Here is a 23,914-nt window from a genome sequence, read left to right on the forward strand (position 1 = left end):
TAACTGAATTTCATTTAAAATTGCATGATTGAGGTGGCTTAGTCTGTTAAGCGTCCAACTCTTGATTTCAACTCAGGTCATGATCTCATGGCTTCTGGCATACAGCTTCCTATCAGTGGGTTCTGCACTGACAACATGGAGCCTGTTTGGAATCCTCTCCCTCTCTCTCATTGCCCACCCCCCAACTCATAAGTGCTCCCATCTCTCCCTCTCTACAAATAAATATTTAAAAAATAAAAATAAAATAAAATTGCATGAATGATTTGTGACAGTATCTAAGTATGAGTCTCCTATGTATACTAGGAGTTTAAGGACACCCTTCGTGATTTGCTTATAATGACATACGTATCAAGCCTTTCATTTGTCTTTAGATTATTTCATTCACTCTTTCAAATGACATTGAAAAGTAAAGATACTTACAAGAAGTTTGAGGCAGTTATCATACCACTATTTGAAATGTCTCCATGGTAAATGTAAGAGAGCAAAGCCATAAATATAGAATTTAAGAGGATTTTGTATTGATAATATGTGAAATGGGTATCTTTCTCAGGTCTGAAAACATATACCAAAGGATAAAAGTCTGACTACTAAATAGAATACCTAAAAGACTCTTCTGGAAAGTAATGCTGTGTAATTAAAATTGCTTAATGTCTTGATTGTAGAAGAAAATTTCAATTTAATTTACTTCCACATGTGGACTTTAAAAATTACCTAGATTATTATTACAAACTATTTAAAATCACTCTGTCTCTAAAGTATTCTAGAGAGAAAATTTTAATATTCGCTGCATAGTAACTGCCATATCCCTAGCATGTTACTAATATTTATATACACACACTATTTGAATATATCACATAAACCAACTACCAATGGTATGTATATATGAATATATGTATGTCCATATGTATATATTTGCTGGATGCTGGAGACAAACATCTTTATTAAAGATACTATCAAAATTTTGACAAACATTTCAAAACAGATTTGCAAACAGTGCTTCCCTTTCCAACAGGCAGTGCTGTGAAAAGTCAATACAATACGGTCAGACAACACAACTTGAATCAACATTAGTTCAAAATCCTTGTACTTTTGACCATATAACTTATGTTCCCACATGATAAAACAAACGATAGCTTAAATCAACATCAACAGGTAAACTCAATGCAATGAAAGTGCGTGCTGTTTGATGAATTCATGGTATGATATGGTTAAATGTATCCACTCCTGTTTATACTCCTGGCTCCCAGGATGAAAAAAACAAACAAACAAAAAAACAAAACAAAAAACTCTAAATATACATTTCAAGCCAATAATAGTTTCTTTGCATATCTCTCTTCAAAAAATACTTTGTAGCAGTGTATAAGCAGGTTACCTTCAAGTTTAACTTTAAGACTTTGCCCCCAAACTATAGATCTGTTTCATTTTCTAACATATTGATTTTTCCCAACATTAATAAAGCTGCCAAACTGTTGAAACGGAAATGCTTTTGTCTCCCGCAACAGAAGTAGCAATTTGACAGAAAAAGAAATCCCTATGATAACACTCATCAGTTGCTTAACCTGAGGGTTTGACCTACAGAGAGAAGCAGCATTTTTTTCCTCCATGCACGCTCACATGCACACCACCTCTACACACATGAGCCTGAGCACACACTTTCAGACACCAGGAGGCACAGTATGCTTCCCATTGCTCTAACCGAGTGGGAAGCAGTGTAGCTAATGATGAACCACACCATGTACACAACTAGCAAACACCTTAAGGCAACCACTGCAACGGGGGGTTAACTTGCAGGGTGGATTTACTGTTCTAGATCAAATCAGTCTGTATGTACATGTGTGTGTACATACCTATACACATACAAATACACCTTTCTATTCCTTAACCCTCTGAAACAATGTGGTTTTTTTTTTGCATTCTGTGCAAATTTGTAAATATTCTACCATTTAAGGCAAAGACTTGGTATTAAGAAATGGCAGGAAATAGGCTTATGTTTATCTAAAACCTTTTCACCTTGCACATTACTGGGTTTTTTTTTAAACACGCGTAACTTTGAAGTACACACATTGAATTCTCAATATCTAAAAAAAAAATTTCTAATGATAAACACAAGTTTTTAAGGAGAATAAAAACTCATTTGAAGTAGTGACACTGGATCCACAATATTAAAAAATATATTTCTATTGACACACATAAATTGGTAGGAGGCAGAAAAAACAGTGTCACAAATGCAGGGAACCAAAGTCCAATGGGGAGAAAATAACTCAAGTTTACAAAGAGTGAAACTTTCAACAAGCAAAGTCTCATTTTTAGAATTTTAGAGCAACTCATTTGGAATTTTAAATACAACCAATCAAAATTGCAGCAGCATTCTTCTCAAAGCTAGAACAAACAATCCTAAGTTTTGTATAGAACCACAAAAGACCCCCGAATAGCCAAAGTAATGTTGAAAAAGAAAACCAAAGTGGGAGGCATCACAATCCCAGACTTCAGCCTCTACTACAAAACTGTAATCATCAAGACAGCATGGTACTGGCACAAAAACAGACACATAGACCAACGGAATAGAGAACCCAGAACTGGACCCATCAAATACATGTCTAGCACCATGACTCTGCTTGCTGTGGGTCAAATTCACCTATTAGAGTTTTTTTTTTTTTTTTTGAGGTGAGCCAGCTGGTTATGAAGTTGATTGCATATATATTTTTCTTCATGATAACTGGGACTAGACTGCTTGATCTTCTGATATTCTTGTAAGACTTCTTCATGAACATTCTGATTGTCTTTTGAGCCCGGATAAAGCTGATTTTGTTGGGCATCCAGTTTCATAAATCTTCTACCTACAGTCTCCATCCTGGCACACAAGGCCCTGTACTCATCAAACTCAGTATTGAAGTCATCCTTGGGTAATTCTGGCATTGCTCAGAGGAGACGATAGCAATATATTTTATCAAATAATCTAGGAGTGCAATTGTTGAAGAAGGCTCCATAGAGTCAATACAACCTTCTTTAACTCCTTCATTGGAAACTGGACTGAAGTTGTTCAGCTTGGCAATTCCTTTTTCTCCTTTAAGGTCCTCTTCGTTTTTTCAGTTGTTGCAATGTTGTGTTTTTTAATTGGGCCTTTTTCCTTCTGTTTTTTAGACTTTTTTGGACCTTGTGTGAGACTGAATGGTTTCCTTCCATAGGTTTTGGGCACTTTAGTAGAACTGAACCAGGGGATAATGTTTCCAGAGAAGTTCTAGAAGAGTATTTGTCTTGCCTGTCCTCATATATACTACTGTTTTGACTAAAACTGTTAAAAGGTAGGTCTTGAGTCCCCTGGCCTTCTTGAGTTCTAGGGGAATTAGAGTGAGAATTTAGTTTGAGGAGGATTGGAGATGGGCAGGTGGGTTGAAGGCAGTAGTGAGGGGTAGGGATGGCAGCAGCTTCAGGGGGCGGCAGGGGGCCTGCAGCAGATTTTTCACGGGGGGGATTCAAAGGGCAATTTAACGTTGGAGGCATTCTTTTTGTCAGGTGAGGTCTTTGAGATTTTTTATTCATTAAAGGATCAATGAAATCTGAATCCAAAAGCCATATCCGAGGAGAAGATGCAGCATTGCTACTAGAACATGCAGGAGATTCTGAATGGCTGGTGCTGGCAGCATTCTGTGATAGATTCAGCTTTCTCCAGAGCACTGACTCTAATGACTGTTTATTTCACTGTATCCAGGTCAGTCTCTTTGAATCTCTTTAAAAACATAATCCTTTACGGTAAACGAGAGGCCCTTAGGATTCAGATTGGCTACCTGTTGCAGAATTGCTCCGAGGGAGTTCCCATCTTGGTGATTGACGCCATCTTTCTGCTCAGGTATCTTGTGGGCCTTCAGCGCCAGCAAGCAAATCACACCGTCCCTATGTGGCCAGTGAGAAACACTGCTGCTGCCCTGTGTCTTTTGAATCATATCTGCAAGGTTCCTGGGGGTTGACAGTTTCCTCTCAGGTACGGTATCTGAAATAGCTTGAGGTGCTTTCTGAATTTACACTCTTTTCCCTACATACGGTCCACCAGGTTTGATAACTTCTGTGCTTTGGCTGTGGGACTCCCCCTCTGCCTCAGGCATTCTTTCTCGTATCATCTGATAGGAGTCATTGGTTGCATATACTGTAATTTTATCTGGCATAAGACCCGGACAACTGAGCTGGGAGACTCCAGAGCTAGAGAAGGTTTGCTGGATACAGTCAAGGCTGCCCTGAGAGTTGTCTTTATCCATATTTGACAAATAGAAAATAAAGCCATACACTTCATTAGGGGGATCATTTTTAGGAATGTTGACAAGCCCTTGGAATACCTGGAACTAAGCTGAAGGTCAAAAGGAATTACTATAAAACCTTGGATTGTGAGTACCTTGTTCTTTGAATGTTCTGCAAGACAGGCAAACATTTCTAAGAAATTTTAACTTGATAAATGACTTATGTCTTACAATACAAGTAGTACATGATGCTGAATGTCACATGAGCACAAGGGAGTCAGTGGCTCTTCTCTCTATCTATCTCCCTCTCTCTCATCCACCCACTGCAGGATTCTGGGTGATCGTCTCCCATGCTTGGATGCTTGGTCTTAGTCCACAGTGTTTAGCACAATTCAGTGATTTTTCACAATGTTGGAAAGTGCCCAGAAATGGCACTAGGGTAGTAGTTTTTGCCACTTCAAAGATCCTCTGGACAGTCCTTTGCTTTTCCAGACAAGAGTAAGCTTAGTAATGTTTTGCTTCATTCTAGGTCATTGGATAGTTTCCTTGTTAAAGTTTCATGAAAAGAAAAAGATTCTGTTGACCCAATAGATACAAGTGATTCCATTAGTGATAGCGAAAGTTGTCCTACACAGTAACCTTCCTCTCCTTGTCTTCCTCACATCAGCCACGAAGGCTTTCAAAGGTAAGTGCAGGTTAATTTATTTTTCTTTGTATTTTGTATTTTCCCTATTATTTCACATTATATTACAGTATTGTAATCATTTTTATATGAGTATTTTTGGGTGGTGGAGCGAATCATCTGAGTTTCCATTATTTCTTGCGGAGAAATTCACTTAGATATACAAGTGCTTTGGATTACAAGCATGTTTCCAGAAAGAATTAGTGTCACAAACCAAGGGTTTACTGTAGATTCTTGTGGTTCTGACAGGTCTCCAGCACCCAGATCGTCATCTCAGTGAGCTTCACATGTAGGAGGGTGATGTTGTCTTACACGACAGCCTCTAGCCCTGCCCACCACACCCCTTCCCTGGGCCCTACCCTCCACTGCAGCTGTCACCACAGCTAAGGCCACCCCACAGCTGATGTACTGTCATATATCCAACTACCAATGGTGTTTAGATGAGAAAATATATGTTCAGATAACAGCTGTGCAAGGGGAATATTTTAAGACAAAAATTAGGCATCATTTATTTTAATTCCATTATGATACACTTCAGAGTCTAAAACTTCAACTTTTTTTTTTACTTTTGTGTAAATAAGAGAATTATTTTCCCACAGCTACCAGATCTTTACAATGAGAAGTAGCTCAAAATAGAGATACATTTTATTTTGTAAAGAATTAGGGCTAGAAAAAAATGTGTGTAACTCATATTTTTTACAAATGTATTTGGTATCTGAGATAAGTTTCGCCATAATTTCTGGCATATTTGATGCTACGTGTTTAGATTCACGTATCTAGAAGATAATGATATATGATTCAAATAATACATATGCAATGAGCATCATGAAAAAAAAATCCACCTATTTCTAGGAGGCTTGAAGACCCACCTAATTTTTTCAAAACCATCTACCCTACCATCTTTCCAAAAAGGGAGTCCTGTGCATGAGTAAGGAGTAGGCAATAACATTTTACTACCAGTATGAAAATGATCATGTACTCATATTCAGCATGGTCACAAGTGAGTTTTAGGTGTTTTTCAGTAATGTCAATAAAAATGTTATTGCTTTCAACATAATGTAGCTGATTTTCCTATTTTTTATAGTTTCACTCTCTACTCCTTTTGAATTATGTTAGTTTATGGCAGAAGAAACAGCACTGAAATAATAACGCAAGATACCCAAAGGAAACATGCTGACATAAATCAATGAATTCAACAATATTAGCCATTTAGTTATTACAACCAAGTTTGTTGTTGTTTTTTTTTTTTTTTTCTGAAACACATTAGAAGTTCTTTAAGTTCCTAGTGCCGATGTCAGGACACATCAGGTAAAATGGTATGTAATATATCTGTTAAAAACATTATCTCCAGAGAAAATCTTACCCTTTAAAGCCATAAACTACACTATCCACCTGATTTGAGGAAAAAGATATAAAAGGCCAAACTGTGGGATGCTGACTACACCCATTTAACCCCCCTGGAGATGGGAGTGAAGGTGAGGAAAGACACACTCAAACTGAAGTACCTTCTTCATAAATGAAAGAAAACGTACTGAGACTTCTAAATAGGTACAGCATCGTCTCTCCAGTGCTACAGGACACATAAAGATAGTGTCCACTGAAGTAGCATCTTAGGTTTGTAACCTCATAGATTGACGATTACAATTTATTAACTTTAGTGGACTTCCTATAAAACAAATCTGAATAGGGGTGCCTGGGCAACTCAGTCAGTTGAGTGTCCGATTTTGGCTCAGGCCATCATCACACGGTTCATGAGTTTGAGCCCCATGTTGAGAATGGGATTGGGATTCTGTTTGGGATTCTCTCTCTCCCCCTTTCTCTCTGTGCCACACAACTTGTGCTTTCTCTCTCTCTCTCTCTCTCTCTCTCTCTCTCTCTCTCTCTCAAAATAAGTAAATAAACTTAAAAATAAAACACATCCAAATAAAGACCTCCATATACTAGATTCCTTAAGGTTGTTAACTTTATAGAAATTCCAAAGTATTCTAATGTGGTATACTTTACACTATAGCTTTTTTTCACTATATGAATGAGTCACAAAAACTAATAATAAATATTCTTTTAGAAACACAGTAAACTTATTTAAGACAACTATTTTAAGAAGTGCCTTTGGTAATCCAATCATTATAACAGTTAATTTTGGTAATTTACTGAATGCTTATAATTCAGCCAATCCAATATTTAATTTAACTCACAGCTAATGATAGCCTCTAATTTATTCATTCATCCATCATGAATCCATTTAAACAACAAATATTTATCGAACACATGGTATATGTCAAAAATGAACAGAATAAAGAAGTTATGGGCTCAACTGTGTCTCGTTTTTATTTTTGCATCTATACTTTATTTAGATACATTTATATCTTAAAGAGAGAAGAGGTTAACGAAAAAACGCATTATAGTTTCAGTGAGTTAAGAATACAGCTATTCCAGGATGACTGATTGTCTCAGTCAGTTAAGTGTCCAACTCTTGATTTTGGCTCAGGTCATGATGTCATGGTTTGTGAATTCAAGCCTTGCGTTGGGCTTTCCACTGACAGCATGAATCCTGCCTGGGATTCTCTCTCCCTCTCCATCTCCCTCTCCCTCTCTTCTCTTTCTTTCTCTCACCCTTCCCAAATAATATGTGTGCTCACTCACTTTCTCAAAACCAATAAATAAACTTTAAAATGCATAGCTATTTCCCTATGATTCTACACATAGCACAAAGGTCTACAAAGACTTATATCTTAATGAAAGAAGATGTTAGATGAAGGATGCATAACATGAATTATAGTCTCAATGAGTTCAGCACAGAACTATTCCGATATACATCTACACTTGTATTTTGAAACATTTATAACTTTTTTAAAGTTTTTATTTAAATTCCAGTTAGTTAACATACAGTGAAATATTAGTTTCAGGTGTAGAACTTACTGATTTAACACTTACATACAGCACCCAGTGCTCATCACAAGTGCCCTCCTTAATCCCCCTCACCTATTTCACCCATTCCCCCTCTGGTAACCATCAGTTTGTTCTCTATAAGTTCGTTTCTTAGGTTGCCTCTCTTCTTTTCCCCTATGACTGTCTTGTTTCTTAAATTCTCCTCATGAGTGAAGCCATATGGTATTTGTCTTTGTCTAACTGACCTATATCACTTAACAAAATACTGTCTAGTTCCATCCCTGTCATTGTAAATGGCAATATTTCATTCTTTTTGATGGCTGAGTAATATTCCATTGTGTATATATGCCACATCTTCTTTATCCATTTATCAATCGATGGATATTTGAACCGTTTCCTTAAAATTCATACGTTGAAGTTCTATCCCCCTCTACTACAGAATGTGACTGTATTAGCAGACAAGGCCTTTATAGATACGACCTTTACATAGGGATTTTCATTTGAAATGGGGCTGTTATGGTGGTATCTAATTCAATCCAACAGGTGTCCTTATAAAGAAAGGAAATCTGGACACATAGAAAGACACAAGAGACACGTGAGCACACAGGAGACCATGTGAAGACACAGTGAGAAGATGGACATCTACAAGCCAAGGAGAAAGGCCCCAGATGGAACCAAACCTGCCAATACCTTGATCTTGGACTTCAAGCCTCCAGAACTGTGACAAAATAAATTTCTGTGGTCTAGGCCACTCAGACTTTGGTATTTTGTTAGAGCAGACCACACAAGCTAATACAAAAGACATATTTAAGAGAGACTGATTCCAGGGCATTACAAAATATCACATAAAACTGAAGTTGTAGAAAGTAAAGATGTATTTATTACAGTGGGGAATTTTTATTTATTTTTATTTTTTTAATATGAAATTTATTCTCTAATTGGTTTCCATACAATACCCAGTGCTCATCCCAACAGGTGCCCTCCTCAATGCCCATCACCCACTTTCCCCTCCCTCCCACCCCCCATCAACCCTCAGTTTAGTCTCAGTTTTTAAGAGTCTCTTATGGCTTGCCTCCTTCCTTCTCGGTAACTTTTTTCTCCTTCCCCTCCCTCATGGTCTTCTGTTAAGTTTCTCAGGATCCACATAAGAGTGAAAACATATGGTATCTGTCTTTCTCTGTATGACTTATTTCACTTAGCCTAACACTCTACACTTCCATCCACGTTGCACAAAAGGCCAGATTTCATTCTTTCTCATTGCCAAGTAGTGTTCCATTGTATATATAAACCACAACTTCTTTACCCATTCATCAGTTGATGGACATTTAGGCTCTTTCCATAATTTGGCTATTGTTGAAAGTGCTGCTATAAACATTGGGGTACAAGTGCCCCTATGCATCAGGACTCCTGTATCCCTTGGGTAAATTCCTAGCAGTGCTATTGTTGGGTCATAGGATAGATCTATTTTTAATTTTTTGAGGAACCTCCACACTGTTTTCCAGAGTGGCCATGCATTACAGTGGCAAAATTTTAGAAAACGCATTTCAGTTACTAGAATAAAATCATTTAAAATCATTTAAATAGAGGAGATTTTTAATAATTTATTGTGATTCAACTTCCCAAATACATAAATGCTATCACTTTAGAGTTTTGTGTTTTATATGAGGAAAGACACAAATATCTAGACACCTATCTATGGTCTAGATACAGGTCTAGATACGTAGACCTAAGTGTTATGTCAGTCAACTGCTTGTATTACTTCTCAAATTAAAAAAAAATATATTAACACTTCATTTTCAGGTAATAATTCTGGCAATTCTTTAAGAGTTTGGTATTATTACCCCCTACTCCCCCAAAAAATCAAGTGACTTTCAGAAAATTCATGGCTAAATCATTTCATCTGTCTCAAAAAAAATTATGATATCAACCCCTTAAAGAATTGCCACAAATATTAAACAAGATTATGTACTGGAAAGCAGTTTTAATTGGAATTGAGTTATATGAATGTTCATAGTTGTTTACATTTTGTTTGATCATCGTGTTTATATAAAATCTTCTAAGAACTAGCAAGGGTCATCTATTTTACTCTACTCACTCTAGAAAGGTAGTTACTAAATCTTTATAAGTAGTTGTCTAGATTTCAAGTATAGTCTTCTTTAAAGATTTCCAACACAAGAGAGTATACATAACCTTTATTAAACCTGCTTAAACCTATCTTACTCTCAGAAAACCATCAATGAACTGACTCTAAGTCACTTCTGTTGTAATGTGGGCATGAAGCTTTTTACTCACCTCAGTAAAATTAGATAAGTGAATTAGAAATTGCTTGCTCGTAGGCTGGACATGTTTGCCCACAGGTAGATTTTTGTAATGCCATATGCACAAATATAAATGGATGTACACTGTGCTTCACTTTATGAATTTATCTGGTTATTACTTAGAAATATTGGCCCTGATTTGAGTAACAAAGACTAGAGCTAAGCAATTCGAAGATTATCAGTCAGCTCTATAATCAGTCAAAGATGCTGCTCCTTATCAGTGCCTAAAGGGACGTAACCAAATTGTTACACAAGTCTCAAAGATTGGATCGAATGAGGCTGACAGAAAGCTAAATAATTTTTTTAAAGAATCATTCCATTAGGATTAGAAGCCTCTTCTCTAGAGAAAAAAGAAAAGGTCTGAGTTTCCATTTAAAAAAAAATGAATCTTTCAAGCTGTTAGAAATAATGCATCTTTTTGTGAAGCTAGGTAAACATTATGCACACAAGTGAAAATGAATTATAACATCTCATGAAGTGATACGAATAAATTAATTTTTATTTACGTTCTCATTTTGTCTTGGCAGTGAGAGAAGCCAAAGGTCAGTTCACTTGCTCTAACACACTTTTGTGGGCTAAATCACAACTCCATTATCATCTATGCTTAGATTCACAATGGGGAAACTTTCTCCCTCCCATTCAGTTTACATCCCATATTTTTAGACCTACCAAGGACACTTCTCATTTGGGTTCCTTTGTTTGGGTGAGTTGGTTTTTAGAAGCAGAAGTGCAAAGTGACCATCAGAGAAACATTTGGATAAAGGCAACTGAGGAATATCTGATAAGCCTGGAAGGTAAAACTTAAGTGCCTTGACCTTTGAATTTATTGAGGCCAGTGATAGAATGTGAGAGCTAAACTGTGCCCATCAAGATTGGCATTACAGGACAAACTGTTCACATGAGTATGCCCACTAAGAAAGAAACAATTATGTGCCATCAACTACACAACATAGCAGCAACTAGGATTTATAAGAAAGGGAGACAGCAAGCAGCCCATCTCATTTAGTTTAAGACCCTGGAATATACTGTCCCACTGAACAAATTTTATGCATAATGTACCTTCTGATAAATAACATGACTTGATTTTTCTTTCCTAGCTTATAAACAACTATAGAGTTAAAAAGGATAAGCAACTTCACCTTAATGATGATGAAATGGAAATAACATCCAATACCTTAATGAAAGAAATAAAATAACGCCCATTGTGAGACTAGAAATGGGGCAGAGTATTACCGACTAGTGTTTTGCCAATTCTAGGATTCTCTTCTCAATGTTACATGTTTTTCCAAACTGTGAACCAAAGCAGTATATTATAAAATGGCATGCCTTATATCCTCACTGTCTAACATATGGCCCAAGGTGGAAAAACGTGTCCTGATATATCGGGAAACACTTACTATAAGTTTCTCTGAGAATATCATTCCTACTTCTATTTAAATGGTCCTGTAGGATTGTTGACTGAAAAGGAACTTGTGACTGCCACTTCTCAGTGTGCAGTTTAAAGGTGAGAACTGGACACTGAGATGAGTTCTGGTCACTTGTGACAAGGTGATTAGTACTGGAGAGTATTATGCTAAGCGAAGTAAGTCAGTCAGAGATAGACATAGATATCATATGACTTCACTCATACGTGGAATTTGAGAAACTTAACAGATGATCCTTGGGGAAAGGAAGGGAAAAAAAGGTAACAACAGAGAGAGAGGCAAACCATATAAGACTCTTAAATGCAGAGAACAAGCTGAGGGTTGCTGGAAGGGAGGTGGTTGAGGTGATGGGTTTAGTGGGTGATGGGCATTAAGGAGGGCACTCTTAGGGATGAGCACTGGGTGTCAAATGTAAGAGATGAATCACCGAGTTTTACTCCTGAAACCAAGGCTACAATGTATGTTGACTAACTTGAGAATTTAAAAAAAAGTGGGGGAGGGGAACCAGACACTGAGATGAATTAAGTAACTTGCCTAAGGCCACAGAAGCCACAGGATTGAGTTTCTGGGATCAGACCTCAGATCCATCTGGCTACAAGCCCGTGTTCTTTCACGATGTCATTTACTCAGTGGAACATGCAACATTCAATATGCCTTGTAATGTGTGCTACATAACCTAGTGAGATGTACACATGCAGAATCCTTTTTGAGTCTTTTCATATTTAGTTTTAACAGAAGTTTTACTAGACTTAAGTATACATTTTATGTAACCCACTTAACAAGGATTTGAAGCCTAACATTATAATTTCATCTGAAAACATTTGTGACATTTTAACTCCCTATTTGCTTAAGATATTTTTAGAAAATCAGAAAATACTCACACTCCCCGATCAAGAACATGTGCTCTTTTGCAAGGACTTATTTTTCAAAGGTAAATATGACTGTCTGACTCGTTAATGAAATTTTGTCTTGGTGATTATGCTAAAAACATAGTGAGATTTTTAACTTGAAGAAGCATGTTCCCCTGTGCCATTACAGTCAGTTCCATATATTATTTATTTTTATGAGTTTATAAAGTACTAATGAATAAATCTGGAAAGGCCCTGTTGTTGATGCTGTTATTATTTGCAGGCTATTATTTAATGTTCTGTGGCAGCTTAATAAACTCTGCTCTCTTGCTCCCACCAGTCTATTCAGCTGGGATACCAGAAAATAAGGAGCGGGAGTCCTAAGGAGCATTCCAGCATCCTTTCCAGTATTCATCACACTCCTGCACATTCTTTGGTAGTTTAAGATTTTACTGTTGCTTATTGTTTTGGACCTCACAGGCTCTGAACTTCTTGAAGTGGGGCGCTCCTTACCTTTGTCCTTAGTGTCTTAAGGGGTTATTATGTGAATTTCACATCGTATAGAAATGTCTCAAAGCTTAGTACCACCACTAGAGTTATCAATATGGGGACATTTTAGGCTTAAAAAGTCTTAGAAACTTTTTTGCCTTCTTCTTCATTAAAGACCTACCTTCCAGTCATTTATAGCAACAACAGAGCTATCTATGGTAAATTTGAAGAGGCAGAGAAAGATAGAATCACATGTGAAGTCCTATCTTCTCCACCTCAAGTTCTAGATCTTTCATACTTACAATGGGCATCAGTATTAGAGCATAATCTGTGAATTGGGGACAGATCACTAGGCATGAAGTACAGATTGCCTAAAGTCTTGTCCCAATTCTACTGTTACCCAAATAGGTATCACCTCTCAGCAAACAATCTTGTTATGGTTTAGATTTCCCACTAGTGAAATGGAGATAATAGCAACTGCCTTGGTACCTTCCTAGCCAGGTCACAGCTAGGGTCAGATAGGTCAACAAAGGTGAGAATGCTCTGACAACTGTGATAAATTATAGATACGCTTGTCAGCGGGAAACATTTAGAGTGTCATTGATAGAAAATCAGCTTTTGCTTCCAGATGTGGTAAGTTTACAGCATAATATAATTTTAACACAGAATACAGCAAAACATTTCAGCATGTCACTAAAACTACTAGTTTTTCATATTTTATCTATGGCTTATTAAGGTTTATATTTTATACAAGAGTTGAAAATCTTTTCCTTTAAAATTTTAAACCAAGAACATAAGGTTTATATTTTATACAAGACTTGAAAATCTTTCCCTTTAAAGTTTTAAACCAAGAGCATAATCTATCATGTGTCTTATTTGTAATCAAGTGAGGGAAAAACAGATAGCCTTCTATGCTTCATTCTAACTCTAGGCATTGAAATACACCATCTATAAGAAATCACAAATTTGGGGCACCTGTGCGGCTCAGTTGGTTAAAAATCTGGCTTCAGCTCAGGTCAAGATATCAGGGTTCATGGGTTCGAGTCCCACATCAGGCTTTGTGCTAAGGGCTCAGAGACTGAAGCCTGCTTCAGATTCTGTGTCTCCCTCTCTCTCTGCCCCTCCCCTGCTCATGCTGTCTCCCTCCCAAAAGTGAATAAATGTTTAAAAAAATCTTTTAAAGAAATCACAAATTCTAATGTATACATATAATCAAATGTACAAAATAATCTAGTTGTAAGAGAATGGGCAATAATGGGGACTGTAGCTAAATGGAGAGCTCCTGCTAAAGGTGCCAGAGCTATTTGATTCCTACTGAGGTTAATAGGAAAACACGCAAAGTATCACCAGGTCACTTGCTTTTTCCACAAAGGCTCGACATTCATAGTTTTGTATCACATTTCCTAAACTTCAAACATTGATAACCAATAATAACATTATTAAATACCATGTAGACTAAACAGAACTTTATATGAACATACTTGTAACTTTAGAGGCAAAACACAAACACCTAGAAAGAAACAAACTACTCAAACTGACCAAAAAAAAGGAAAATCTGGAAAATGGAAGTGAAACCCAAAAGTGGAAATCAAAAATAGACAATCTTATGTCTATTAAATATATTTCATCTTTCATTTAAAACTTCCCCAAAAAAGAAAATTTCAGGTACAAGTGGCAAGTTTCTACGCCTGCACAATCAGGCGCTTAAACCTAGCAACCTATTACAAGGCAAACAATAGGCCAGTATCTTACAGGCACCCAATGGGAAAATTCCAAATCAAATGTTAGCAAGTATTAGCAAAGAAATCTAACAACAAAGACAAAAGATTATACATATCATCTATGTTTGGTTTACATCAGGAATGCAAAGCTATTTTAGCACTAGAAAATGAAGCACTGTGATTTTACATATTAAGGGAATAAACAAGAAAAACAAATGATCATCTCAAGTGATCCTGAAAAAAGCGTTTGATAAAATTCAGCACCCAGTAAATGACAAAGCCTTTTAGAACAAGAGGAATAAAAAGGATCTATAACAAACCTACAGGAGATATCATGCTTTATTATGGTGATTTACTAAAAGCCTCACCTTCAGAAACACATCAACAGTCATCTCACTGTACTAGAGTATACAGTATAATAATAACTGATTTAATGAACAAGGAAAGACAGCAAAAGACAAATGGAAATTGAAATTTTAAAAATATACTATTTATACAAACAGCAAATATATCAAAAAATATCAAAGAAAATGATTAAATCTCATAAAAAGTCTAAGATCCACTATCCTGGAAACTGTGTAACATTACTGAGAGAAAATAAAGGCCTAAATAAAGGAAAGGCTATTCCACATTAATGACATGAAATACTTTACATAATAAAGATATTAATCCACTATAAATTAATCTATACAGTCAATAAAACCCAATTAAAATCATAGAAGAGTTTTTGTTTTGTTTTGTTTTGTTTTGTTTTGTTTTGTTTTGTTTTGGTGGGGGCAGACAAGCTGATTCTAAAATCTTTAAGAAAATGTGAATAAAAATAGCCACTATAATTTTTTAAAAGGAGAAAACAAACATGAAGTGTTTACATTGGCCAAGGTAGATTTAGTGTTTCCTTCATCTTGAGTAAACTTTGGCTACAAGCCTCTGACCTTGTTTTTCTTAGAGCACTTAATTTAGAGAATTTTGAACTGTAAATTTTTCTTTGCTCTTTGAGATGTAAATATGCTACAACCCAAGAATGTCCTTCTCAAGGACCTGAAAGTTTTTTGAAATCTTTTTGAAATGTAATTTCAATTTTGTAATTTCAATTTTCAATTTTGAAATGTAATTATCAAGAAAGACAGTACCCCTGTCTCCCAATCTCTGGGAAGCTAGGAACCTAACTCTGATAAGGCACAATTAGCAAACACAGATGGCATAAATATATTGACTACCCAACCCCATAAAGTTTCTCCAATGGTTTTACGCCAGCTCAATGCAGCACTTAACAAACTCGTCTGCCTTTGGTTTAGTGGAACTGAGTGCAATCTCTTCCCTATTACAATAGTCTTGATTCCTAACTGCATTAGCCTTAAATAAATTCTCCCTTGCCTATTTTACCAACTGGTACAATTTTTCTTTTACAATACCACCAGATGTCAAAATTTATCCTAAAGCCACAGTAATTAAAACAGTGTGGTATCAGCCTAACTGTAGGCAAATGTACAAATGAAACTTTATTGGAGTTCATATATATATATACACATTCGTATATGAATATATATATGAATATATATGTGAATTCATACATGAATATATATGAGTATACATAGATATATATATGAATACATATATATGAATACATATAGTGACCCGTATATGTATAAGTATTTGATTAAAAGTGCCAATGTAGAACATTAAGGAAAGATGGTCTTTGCAATAAATTTGCTATTTTAACTTTATCTAAATGAGAAAAAATGGACATTCATCTCTTTTTCACACCAGAAATACTAGATGGGTTGTAATATGAAAGGTAAAGCAATTAAGTCCCTGTATGACAATCCAGGAGAGTATACTTTGGGTCAGAGAGTAAGAAATTTTATTTTTAAACTCAGGACAAAAATATACTAACCATAACAGAAAATACTCAGGTAGAGTACACTGAACTTAAAACTTCTGTTTATTAAAAAAGATATCATTAAAAAGTAAAAGGGTAAGGTGCCCAGTGAAAGCAAAAAAAAAAAAAAAAAAAACAACCAACTGAAATGGTTAATATAGATAATCAATAAACAATCAAAACCCAGAATATATATACTTTAAATAACTACAACAAATCACGAAGGGAAATACAGATAATCCAACAAATAGGCTTTTGAAAAACTAGGTATTTCAAATAGCCAATAAAACAGCTGTTAATAGCGCTTTTAATCTCATTAGTCATCACTACATGCTAAATGAAAACAAGAGATGCCATTATAAAACCACCATAAAAGCTCGAATTAAAAATGTGACAATATCAAGTAATGAAGAGGATATGAAGCAATATTTACCTTGATTCACTACTGATGACAGTAAAAATTTATACATCAACTTTGGAAAACACTTGTGAATGCCTGTAAAGCTAAATATGCATATATCCAATGATCTAGGAATTCTAATCTTAGGTATATAGCCAATAAAAAAGCATACATATACTCCCCAAAATATATGTGCAGTTATGTTCATAGCAGCATTATTCATAATGACCCCCAACTGGAAAGAGCCCAAATTTTCTAAACAGAACTTAAAATTAAACTGTATATTCACAAGAAGGAATACTATCCAGCCATGAAAATTAATGAACTACTACTATATGCATAGTGGAGGTATCTTATAAATATAACATTGAGTAAAAAAAAAAGGTGGTTACAACCTATATATTATGCATTTGCATTTACATTAAGTTAAAAATAAAACGATTCTGAGGTATTATAAATCAGGATAGAGGTCAACTGTGAAGAGCTATGAGAAGTTTATGACTACTAGGATAGGACTTAACAGGAGTGTCTGCATTGTTGGCAGCAGATTATCTTTTTATCTGGGTGTGGAACTACACGTATGTTACCTTTGTGAGTCTTCAACCAAAAATTATGGTTTGTGTTCTTTTCCGGGTGCTCTGATAAAAAAAATAAATGATTCTGTGCCATAATGTGAAGTTTAGATTTCCTTCATAGACCAAAAAGGCCAGAATTCCCTTTAGACCATATCAGAATTATATTCATAAAGAAAATGATCATTCCAATATATTCATACATATACCCTTATATTCATAATATTCATAAGGAATGTTATTATTCCAATATACTTGCATATATATCCCCTGTAATTATTTTCTCAAGGTCACATAGTAATTTTCTTCTGTGAAATTGAGAGATTAGGAGAAATCACACAGATCTGGGTACCAGTCCCATCTCTGTGACTTGAAAGCTATATGAACTTGGATTTAACTTCATTAAGCATTGGATTTTTCATTTGTGAAATAGGGATAGCATTTCATACAAAGTATGTAAAATTTTTAGAAAATAATGAGCACACAAAAGTGCTAATAATTATAATTATTGCTTCTCGGGCAACAATTGTTGATACTTGGGTTTAGTGAAACTATTTCCATTACATTTAAAGTTTTTTTTTAACATGCTATTTATTCACCAAGTGAAGAATTAGCAACTATAGAGAAATATCAAAACTATTTTCATCCATACTCTTCTTCACAAATAATCTCCATTTCTCAATTCTACAGGCTTTAGCATTCCATAGACTTTTTCCCTCCCCAAATTATCCCAAAGGTATGCACAGTAAATACTTTTAATTGCAAACCCATTTCCAAGCCCAGATAGAGAAGAGGTCACGATAGCCCTTCTGAACAACTACTTTCCAGCAGACTATTTTCCTTCCAAACAACAGACACATAATTATGATACACGATGGCTTAAAAAATGGAGTACTTATCACCAAGTAGAAAAAAAAAAACCGCCTCGTGGAGAAAAATTCAAACTGAGTTTTCTACATGAAGCAGTTTTTTTTTAAGTTTATTTATTTTTGAGAGAGAGAGAGACAGTGTGAGCGGGGGAGGAGCAGAGAGAGAGGGAGACACAGAACCCGAAACAGGCTCCAGGCTCCGAGCTGTCAGCACAGAGCCCAATGTGGGACTCGAACTCACAAACCACGAGATCATGACCTGAGCCAAAGTGGGACACTCAACCGACTGAGCCACCCAGGCCCCCCAACATGAAGCAGTTTTCATACTAGATGACCAATAGGAGTACTGTGAGCAACAGGAATAGCATGTACAAGGACAGTGACACAGAGAGTATCGGAAATGGCTTATGGAAATAGAATATAGGTGAAGGGATATGTGGGGGCTAATAGGAGACACACACTGAGAGACAGGAAAGATCAGACAATAAAAATCATTGCAGGCCTAAGTGATCAGACTCTATCGAGAATAGAAAGCAACAAAGGATTTTAAATAAAGGAGAAACTGTAACAAAAGGCTTTTGAGAGCCAATACTGACTTTAATGCAGAAACTGGATTAAAGAGAGTAAGAACTCAGGAAGGGACTTTACCTTGGGTAAACAGTGATGGGAACAAATATGAAATAATGACTATGAGAGGCAAGGAAGAAATTCTGTGACTGTTGACATGCCAGGGGCTCACAGGGAAAGAAAAGGGACGAGTCTGGATGATTCCAGGTTTCTGGTACAGGTGACATGGTGAATGGCCATGTAATAACAAAAATGGGGAAGTCAGTCAAGGAAGCAAGTTTAGAAAGACATAGAGAACAAAGAGTTAATTTTTACCTTATTGAGCCTGAGATGCATTTTGGATTTCAAGTTGGATCTATCCAGAACAAAGTGGGATAGAAGAAATTGGGCTCAGGAAGGAGATCTGGGCAGAAGACAACCAGGCTTATCAACCTCTGTTTATTTTTGATACAACCTTCTGAAGCAATACAGAGAAAAGCCTTCCTCTTTCTACAAGACAATATGTATCCCTTATCTCTGCTTAGGCTGTTCTTAAAATTAAAGAATCTCTGGTTCTATAAACATTCTTTAGAGGATGCCACCATCCTGGTAAAATCCAGCTAAAATTCTAAAATACAAAGTGCATTCAAACCAACGCAGGATAATAATTATTACTCCTTAAAATCCAGACACTATCCATGTCCAGGATTGCATTAACTTACTAAGAATCTGTAATATCTTGCTTTAATATTAATCTTGTGCCCAAGAAGTGTCTATCTCTCTCTCCATATATGTACACACAGGCATGTGTATGTGTGTATTAAAGAAAATGTAAATGTACATAAATGTACATTTGTATAGTTATATATACTTACACACATATATATACACTTACATGTATGGACGGGAAGTGAGACCTTCCTCATCAAAAACTTAACTGATTTAACGATATTACCTTTCACAAGCAGCAACAATTCAAACAGTAAACATACCCTTTCTGATTTAAAACATGAAAGACAAGTATATGACATTTGAATGTGACATTCTAACTTTACATGACATTGCTATAAATCTTCTAAAGTCATGTGGGAGAAGAAATCATCCATTAACCACTCCAGTTTGGGTAAAATGTACACAGTGTCCCAGCTAACTCCTCAAATGGCTTCTTTCCCCCAAATTTTCTGACACTGCAGGATAAATAAAGGAATCCAATCATTTTCAGTCCAATTCTCTGACACATAAATCAGGTACCAGGAAAGAATATATTAAAACACAGACATTCTCCACCAGCCCATATAGGGACAAGAAGGCTGACCTTATCTATCCAGAGACATATCATGGAAGGCTTTGCAAAATCTTTTACGTAAATCCAAATAATTGATATTAATTCCACTCCACTGGATCAACCAACTTAATAAGTTCACCAAAAATCTGTCTTAATAATACCACGTATTTGTATAAATTGTTAAATGTCATCTGGTATTAAATTGCTTTTCATGTCTTCATTATAGTGAATTTATTTTAACTCTCAGAGACCTTATCTTCAAAAACTATTATTTCATGCAATAAATAAGTTTAGTAACTCCATCAGATGAGCAAGAAAATTAGCATGGATATATTTGATAATTTGTTCCAAAATTGTATTTTCTAGGTTATTCTTCTTCAGAAAAGGATGCTTGTCTGTATACACTCTTTTGATACACCTTTAATTCTCCAAAATAGTAGGCAGTAACTTTAAAATGAAGGTCATTGAACAAAATATTCCAAACTACTTTTATATGCCAGAAACTCACCTGGGTCTGTGCCTTAGACAATATTAACACATCTAGTAGGATTCTCAAATGGCGATGTGTATAGAGGAACATCTACAAATGGGACTTCAATCACTGCCTTTTCTCTGGAAGATGTTTTCATTAAAACAACTTACATAGACTAGAGGCCTATGTTTCTGGTTCTTTTTTTACTAGAAACCTCCCTAGAACAATAGGTGTTATTTGTGCTCCATTTATAGTCTTTCTCCAGCGTTCAAATGCAAAAGGCTCCTAAGGACCTGTGTACCTTCAAATCACCTCCCTCACAGGCATCACAATCCCAGACTTTAGCCTCTACTACAAAGCAGTAGTCATCAATACAGTATGGTATTGGCACAAAAACAGACACAGAGACCAACGGAATACGAGAGAGACCCCAGAATTGGACCCACAAATGTATGGCCAACTAATCTTTGACAAAGCAGGAAAGAGTATCCAAAGGAAAAAAGTCTCTTTAACAAATGGTGCTGGGAGAACTGGACAGCAACATGCAGAAGAATGAAACTAGATCACTTAAACCATTCACAAAACTAAACTCACAATGGATGAAGGACCTGAATGTGAGACAGGAAACCATCAAAACGCTAGAGGAGAAAGCAGGAAAAAAACCTCTCTGACCTCAGCCACAGCAATTTCTTACTCGACACATCTCCAAAGGCAAGGGAATTAAAGGCAAAATGAACTATTGGGACCTCGTCAAGACAAAAAGCATCTGCACTGCAAAGGAAACAATCAACAAAACTAAAAGGCAACCAATGGAATGGGAAAAGATATTTGCAAATGACATATCAGAATTTACACAAGGGACACAGGAGTGCTGATGCATAGGGACACATGTACCCCAAAGTTTATAGCAGCACTTTCAACAATAGCCAAATTATGGAAAGAGCCTAAATGTCCACCAACTGACGAAAGGATCAAGAAGATGTGGTTTATGTATACAATGGAATACTACTTGGCAATGAGAAAGAATGAAATCTGGCCATTTGCAGCAACATGGATGGAACTGGAGGGTATTATGCCAAGTGAAATAAGTCAGGCATATAAAGACAGATACCACGTTTTCACTCTTATGTGGATCTTGAGAAACTTAACAGAAGACCATGGGGGAGAGGAAGGGGGGAAAAAGTTACAGAGAGGTAGGGAGGCAAACCATAAGAGACTCTTAAATACAGAGAACAAACTGAGGGTTGATGGGGGGTGGGGGAGAGGGGAAAGTGGGTGATGGCTATTGAGGGCACCTGTTGGGATGAGTACTGGGTGTTGTATGGAAACCAATTTGACAATAAATTATATTTAATATAAAAATTTCCAATATGAGTGAAATCATACAGTTAAAAAAAAACACCTCCCTTGCTTTGTTTTAGTTTCTACTTAAAGGCCACCTTTGCAAGGAAGCATCCCCTGACCACTCCCATGTAAAACTGCTCCCTACCCCAGTGTATTTTTTCTTTATAGTTATCACCTTTTTCATAGTATAAAATTTGCTGATTTATTATAGCATGTGCTTATAATGTAAGCTTCACAGAGAAACAATTTATGTTTTGCCCATACTTAACCTCAAAGCTCAGACTTGGCTGGCAGCTAGCAGCACTCAAGACATGGTTGCTGAATGAATACGGTTCTTCCACACAGAACACTTCCGTACCCTTGACTATAGCCTAATTTAGCTTCTACTTTCCTGACCCTCTAGAGTAAAATAGGTCATCTAGCAATGTATGTTTTTGTGCCAGTGAACTAACTCATCACAGCCATAATATTACATTTCATTGCATCTGATTGGTGCAGGTCGAGGACAGAAGGTGCCAAGACATTTGCCGCTGTCCATCCCGCCCACTATAGTCCCAAGTGTCATCTAAGCAGAGAGCTGCTGCTCAATACATGTTTATTGATGGAATTTTGGTGGAGTTTAGCATCAGACAATAGTTCTAATGCTTAGGTAAGTAACTAAGCTCCAAGCCCCTTTTACCTGGTAAGCCTCCTCTAGCATCGCTCTTCTGAACCTCAGTGTTGTAGCCAAATTTGTTTTTTTTTTTTTTTTTTCAGTTCCTTGAAGGTGCCAGGCTCACTTGATTTACCGCTTCCCCTTCCTGGAAACTACCTGCCTCCACCAATCCCCTTTACACACACTTGAAACATATCCTTTAGACCCTAGCTTAAATACTTTGCTAGGGAATCATTCCTTGCCTTCAAATATCAGTTGAAGTCAGATTAGTGTGTTATTACAAAACCTTATTCCTTCCCTTCATAAAAATAAGTTGTGTCTGTTTTTAAATATTCACTCATTTTTGTAAATATTTGATTCATGTCTATTTCCTCTGCTAGAGTGCAAGACACAAGAGAGCAGTCACCATGCCTACCATGGTGACCACCAATGAAAGGAATCAGCGCTTGATTTCAAAGAAAGAGCCTCAGAAATGGCTACCATTGTTTCTAGGTTCCATATAAGGCAGCAGGCTCGCAGATTACTCACTCCTGACCTAGGAAGGTAATGCCAAATTCTCTTTTTGTTCACTCTTTTACCTCTGTTACCCAGCACAATCCCTGGGACATAGCAAGAACATAGCAAGTACTCGCTTAAAAAAAAAAAAAAAGAAAAGAAAAGAAAAATGGAAGGCAGATACTTTAGAAGGAGATGTAATAAAGTCCTCCAGGACTGAATATTGTACATAAATTACTAATCTCAGTTATTTAGCCAAGGTATTTAAAATCAGTTAAATGGCATCACTGCTTACAAATCAGACTCTCTGTGCATTGATATCCCAGAACCCTCAAAAGTGAAGGACAAGTTTATGACCTGTGGTGACATTGCTGAGGGACAAGTTGAACCTCTGAGAGAGAATCAAATTAATTTACAACAGACTGTACTTTTCAGAATATTGTCCTTCATAAGCCATGCTATCTTTTAGAATCCCTAAGCATGTGTTCTGACCTAACTTTGTTTTTCTTCAAACCTTTTAACAGAAACACTTCTAAAAGTCTTTTAAAGTTAGACAAACTCTAACTTAAAATACAGTTCATAGAATTAAGTCAACACACGTAAAAAATATTCTACGAGGAGTATTTTCAGAGCACTAACTCAAAATGATAAGAACACGTCCCTCTCTTATTACACTAAATCAAGGACTTCTCTTTCTAGTTTGCCCCATCTACATCTCTTAACTAAAGACCACTGGGTATCTATTTGGAGGCTCTGGATGGTGCTTGAGCACACTGGAATGAAAGAGATTAAGGCAT

At 36.2% G+C, this 23,914-nt stretch overlaps 1 protein-coding gene and 1 pseudogene across 11 annotated transcripts in view; both read right to left on the minus strand.

Annotated features, from left to right (window-relative positions):
* DMD (dystrophin) overlaps nucleotides 1-23,914 on the minus strand; it is a 2,379,610-nt gene that overhangs the window by 1,402,999 nt on the left and 952,697 nt on the right. The gene's annotated exons all lie outside the window — the stretch shown is intronic.
* LOC123383476 lies at nucleotides 2,479-22,667 on the minus strand (annotated as a pseudogene).

The sequence above is a fragment of the Felis catus genome, chromosome X, assembly GCF_018350175.1.
Source record: "Felis catus isolate Fca126 chromosome X, F.catus_Fca126_mat1.0, whole genome shotgun sequence".
NCBI lineage: Eukaryota > Metazoa > Chordata > Mammalia > Carnivora > Felidae > Felis > Felis catus.